The sequence below is a fragment of the Macrobrachium nipponense genome, chromosome 33 (genome assembly GCF_015104395.2).
Source record: "Macrobrachium nipponense isolate FS-2020 chromosome 33, ASM1510439v2, whole genome shotgun sequence".
Classification (NCBI taxonomy): Eukaryota; Metazoa; Arthropoda; class Malacostraca; order Decapoda; family Palaemonidae; genus Macrobrachium; species Macrobrachium nipponense.
This window is the reverse complement of record NC_087219.1, coordinates 50,550,512-50,556,511: the sequence shown is the minus strand read 5'-3', so window position 1 is coordinate 50,556,511 and position 6,000 is coordinate 50,550,512. Positions and strand designations below refer to the sequence as shown.

The 6,000-nt window shown below is 46.1% G+C and overlaps 1 protein-coding gene across 1 annotated transcript in view; it reads left to right on the top strand.

Annotated features, from left to right (window-relative positions):
• LOC135203170 (pyruvate dehydrogenase phosphatase regulatory subunit, mitochondrial-like) overlaps positions 1 to 6,000 on the top strand; it is a gene marked incomplete in the record, with an annotated part of 155,853 nt that overhangs the window by 47,621 nt on the left and 102,232 nt on the right.

The window sequence follows — 6,000 nt, the reverse complement described above, 5'->3', positions numbered from 1 at the left end:
ACAAGTTGAACTGCAAACATTAGATTTTGATTGTATGTACATATATTTTTTGTGTTTTACGGAATGTTTGTTTGAAAATAATAGCTATTAGTGAACATATGATATTAATTGTCCCACTATTTTATATAGGTGATCTTAATTATCTCACATTCATGTAACAGTAATTATTAATATATTTTTTAAATAAACAGTAATTAATAAATAACAATAATGAAAAACATAAAGGGAAAATTTTTTTTTCTGCAGTAGTGATGTTTGTTTGATTATGCATCTGACCTCACATTTCCGAAATTGAAAAATTCCCAAAACCGAAACATCGGAATGTGTGTGTACTACACTTTTTTAAACACGCACACAATGTCTACACATTTACTGATACCCGTTGGTGAAAGACTCAAATTACAGTATTTATTTCTGAGAGAGAGAGAGAGAGAGAGAGAATGATTTAGGACTCCAAGGCGTGCTATTTTTACAATTATTTTATATCTTTGGTATTCTTTTTTTAATCTTGAGATCTTCTATTCAATTCTCGAGATTAGTAAGAAAATTACTGTACTTCACTAGCAGCAGCACACATCTGAAGACTCCGGCCATAGCACGCTAAACCACCAACCTTATGAACTGACCTCGGAAAAGGACTCGTATGATACATGAGATACATGACAAAACCACTATTTATTGTGAAATTTTGGGGTCGCATGATATGCGAGATCGCACGTTACTAGAGTATATACGGTAAGTGGACTCAGTTCCCATTGGTAGACCCAAAGAGTTCTTCAGCCATAGGTCACGCCCTCGCTGAGACTCTTTAGGCAACGCAGACTAATAGACAGTAACTATCAAGTCTTCTGCCTAAATCAGGTAAGAACCAGAGGTTTATATTTTTTATTCCTTTAACATGTGTTGTCCCCACTTTCTAGGTGAGTATGTGTCTCTTTCCCTCCACCAAGGGTGTCAATCAGCTAAGTATATATCTGGCAGGGAAGTTCATGTAAAAACATGATTGTTAGTATACAATAAAGTTTTTGTACATACTTACCTGGCAGATATATACGATTGATGGCCCGCCCGCCCAGCCTCCCTCAGGAGACAGTGGAAGAAAATAACCTGACAAGAAAGGGGGACTGGTTCTTACATCCGCCACCCAGCGGCGGGTAAGGTAGATCACCTGACCTACCTGTAGCGTGTGCCGCGAGTTTTGAATTTTCTGTCATGACGTCAGAGACCTAAGCTAAGTATATATCTGCCAGGTAAGTATGTACAAAACTTTATTGTATACTAACAATATCATCTTGGTATTCAGTAGTAGTAATTTGACGATGAACCTATTACCCATATCCCATTTCATGTTCCTAAGTGGAATTCCGGACAAATGAGGCTTTTACAGAAAAAGAAGATTGGCAGTAAACAGCAGCCCTGTACATGTGCTGTTGGATCTCAGGTCTTAGTATCCATTTAGTTGTCTTCTTATGTGTCTGGTGATCTCTTTGCAGCTCTCCAGCAGTCCCAGATTTTGCAGGTGTGGTTTTTTTACTTCTGATTTTCATACAATCAACTTACCTGTCAGATATATACATAGCTAAGACTCCGTCGTCCCCGACAGAAATTCAAATTTCGCGCCACTCGCTAACAGGTAGGTCAGGTGATCTACCGGCCTGCCCTGGGTGGCAGGACTAGGAACCATCCCCGTTTTTCTATCATATTTTCTCTGTCGCCGGTGGTATCAACATTGTTGTTATTACCTCCTGACTTGGATTCTTTTTTCAACATTTGATCAACGTTTTTTTCGACTTTTGGTGACGTATTTGGATCGTGTTTTGGCATTCGCTACTGTGGACTGTTTTTTTGATAACTCTTTTGGAATTTTCTCAGGATGTCTGATTCTAATGTGAGTGTGAGAATGTGTGTGAATGTAGGCTGCAGGGTGAGGATACCGAAAGCTTCGGTTGATCCTCACACGTATGCCGTAAATGTAGGGGGGTGCAGTGTTCTGCTACTAACACTTTGTAAGGAATGCGAGAGTTTTGAATGCAGAAGAATGGAAGACTTTGACTTCTTATTTGAAGAAGTTAGAGAGGGATAGAGTTAGAAGACTGAAAGGTGTGGAATTCAAGGCCTATTGAGCCTTTAAATAATAATTCTAACCAATACTTCTGGAGAAATCTCCCTATAAATCTCATTCTCAGAGTGTCTTTTCGATTCGGCATCGGAAATCGCCAATCTGAAAGCGACGATTCGAGACATGAAGTCCAAGATGGCGGACTCAAAAGGTCAAGGCTATGGATAGTGATGAAATTTTAGTGAAGTGAGCCCTATCAGTGTGTGGAGGGGGCGTTTTGATCGTCCCTGCGGCGCTCCCAGGCCTAGACCTCTTCCAAGCTCACATGCCCAAAGAGGAGAAGGAAAGTCGAAAGCCTTAAGGAGGTCGTGGGGAATCCCCAACGGTCAGACGTCCCTTCAGCTAGCTTTGCTTCATGGCAGCCAGCTCAAGGGGCGCTACAGGAAAAGCGTCCTTCGCGAGTGTTTCTCGTCCTCTTCCCTCTCCCTCACCTAAACGAGGTGAAGGAGTCGACCTTATCGAGGACCGCTGAAGCGTCATATGAAGCAAGACATTGATTCTAGCCCGGAGCGCTTCTCGGATGACGCCCCGTCTGCTATTAAGAAGGCGAAGGTGGCGTCAACGTCTCCTGACGCTTATGAGGAAGTACCCCATCATGCTCTTCCCCGAGTGATGACGAAGGGCGTCAGGCGCTAGACGTAGGAGAAGCGTCAAGGAAGATCATTATGGCGGTGCAAGAACAACTATCATCTCTTGTGGGAGTTTTAGCGCCCCAAAGTCGGAAAGGACGTGACGCTTCCTATTAAGAAGTCTCGTCCTCAATCGCACAATGCTTCGGAAGACGTCTTTTAGAAGTGAAGCGTCAAATCAAGAGGATCTTAGACGTGACGCTCCGTCCAAGATTGTGACGGCCGAGTAGGAAGCCCTTAGAAAGCGAAGCGTCCTTCCGGACGCGAAGCGTCTTCTAAACGTCAACAAGAGACGTCCTACATGACGCTCGGTAGAGCGGGAAGCGTCCATACATGACGTCTTCTAAAGCGCGAGAGAAGCCGCAGGTTGTGACGGCTTCCAAGTCGATCAGAATGGAAAAAGGAAAGACTTTCATTCCTTAGCCCCTCTCCGATCAGGAGTTTGTCTCCCCCAGAAGAGGCATTCGGAAAGGAGAACGAACTCAGTGAATTATCACGAGTTCGAACGAAACTCGGAGGATGACGATCTTGGAAGAGAGGGCTTGTCCAACTATAAGGTGTTGACAACCATGCTTCTGGAGGAATACGGAGACGTTGACTACTCCGGCTGCCTCCTTCTTCTCCGCGCTCGCTCTTTTCGAGTGCGAATGCGAAGAAGACTTCGTCTTTTCTGAAGATGAAGCCCACCATCTCGATGAAGCGGGCTTTACACGCCTTAGAGACCGCCTGGATGAAGTCGAAGAAAGACTTAACCAGGACAGTATTTTGCATGCCTCCAGCAAGGTTAGCTGGGAAAAGAGGCATATGGTACAAGACGGGGAGGATATGGGTATCGCTCTCCCTTCTACTACAGAGGCAGACTTTTCAACGTTAGTTGACGCTTCAAGGCGTCCTAGTCTTAATTCTGCCCGCATAACTTGGAGTATTTCGGAACTGGATCATCTCCTCAAGGGACTTTTCCTGTATTGGAAGTATTCAACTTCTTAGATTGGTCCCTTGTGGGGTGATGTCCAAGAAAGCTCACGATTCGCAGGGAATCGAACCTGAAGCCCTGTTATGCATTTTTGTCGTGCATCGACAAAGCAGTACAGGATGGATCTTTGGAAGTCTCTGCATTATTTGGAGCAGGTCTTTTGTTTTTGAAGAAAAGGACAGTGTATGGCGCCTTCTTAACAAGGCAGTCCTCGCATGCGCAGAGGGCAGCTCTGCTATATGCTCCTCTTTCGGACTATTTGTTTCCTTCTAAGTTAGTGAAGGACGTAGCTCACTCTTTAACAGAGAAGGCGACACAGGATCTTCTGACGCAGTCAGCTAGGAAGAAGAAACCTGCTTTAGTGTCGGACAAGAAAGAACTAGCACTTCTAGGCAGCCCTTTTTCGAGGTGGTCCGATCTCCAGACCTCCCGCCAAGAAGGAAGGCTCCAGAGAGAAGAGGTAGGTCCGCCTTTCTTTAAAAAGGTCCCTTTAAAAAGGGCAATGAAACATTTCTCCTCCAAACACCAGTAGGTGCCAGGCTCCTGGAATTCGTGGAAGCCTGGACACTGATAGACGCAGACGCGTCTTCACTAAAGATCTTAAGGAAGGGATATCGTATCCCTTTCCTGAATACTCCGCCCCTAACGTCTATACCAAGGGAACTATCAGCCAAGTACAAGGATCCTGTGCTGAGGGATACTCTTCGATCAATGGTGGAACAAATGTGGGACAAGAGTGCAGTAGAACTAGTACTGGATCAAAACTCCCCGGGGTTTTACAATCGCCTTTTCTAGTTCGAAAAGCCTCGGGAGGCTGGAGACCAGTACTAGACGTCAGCGCTCTGAACAAATTTGTTCAAGGAGGAGAAGTTCTCCATGGAGACTTCTGCTTCAGTCACCTAGCGTCATTACGACAGGAGATTGGATGGGTCTCTAGATCTCCAAGACGCCTACTTTCACGTCCCGAATCCACCCTTCATCGAGAAGTACCTCCGTTTCATGACGGGGGGAAGGATCTTTCAGTTCAGAGCCTTGTGTTTCGGCCTGTCCACACCTCCAGGTCTCACAAGCCTGATGAGGAATGTGGCGAGATTTCTTCATCTCAACGGAGGTGAATGTCTCGATGTACCTAGACGACTGGCTCATCAGGGCCAGATCGGAGGAAGACAGTGTTTGGAGGACCTAAAGTTAACTCTAGATTTGAACCAAGGCGTTGGGATTGCTTGTGAACCTCGAGAAGGCTCAGATGACCCCCAGACAAGACCTAGTCTATCTGGGGGGGGGATTCGGATGGATTCTCGGGTTTTTCGAGTTTTTCCTTCGCAGAGAGAACCGAAAAAGGTTTGAGGATAATCTCTCTCTTCTTAGAGAAACAGCAAACGTCGTAGAGGGAATGGTTTGAGCCTTCTGGGGACGCTTCCTCGCTGGCAACAATTCTTCCCTCTCGGAAGACTTCATATCCGTCCACTTCAATTCTTCCTCAAGAAGTCTTGGAGCTGGGAAAAAACGGACAACTGTCGGACGTTTTCCCCATTCCAGTGGAGGTAAAGGCACACCTACAGTGGTGGTGCTGCCTCTGGAAGAGAAACAAAGGGGTCTCTCTAAGATCAAAGAACCCACCCCGACCTAGTGTTGTTCTCCGACGCGTCGGAGACGGGTTGGGGAGCGACATTAGGCTCGGAGGAAGTGTCAGGCACCTGGGAACCAGCACAGGTGTCCTGGCACATAAATTGCAAAGAGCTCTTCGCCGTTCACCGGCTTTGAAGAGCCTAGAACCTCTGTGAGAGACAAGGTAGTACAAGTAAACGTGGACAACACCACCGCACTTGCCTACATTCGGAACAGGGAGGGACTCACTCCTCGTTCCTTTACGAACTCACGAGGGACCTATTACTTTGGACGTCTCACAGGAACTCTCCCTGCTGACAAGGTTCGTACAGGGAGTAAGGAATGTGAGGGCGGACAGGTCTCAGCAGGAGGAACCAGGTCCTTCATACAGAATGGACTCTGCACGAGGAAGTATGTCCGCGATCTCTGGTCTCTGTGGGGAACTCCTCACGTGGATCTATTCGCAACATACATTTCAAAAAGGCTCCCAGTGTTTTGCTCGGTCGTGTGGAAGACCCAAGAGCAATATAGTAGACGCCTTCCTGCTGAACTGGTCTCGAGTGGGACGTGTACGCTTTTTCCCCCATTCAAAATCCTGGGTTAGTATTGAAAAAGTTTGTGGCGTCAAAAGAGACGAGGATGACTTTAATAGCCCCCTTTTGGGCCCCGGC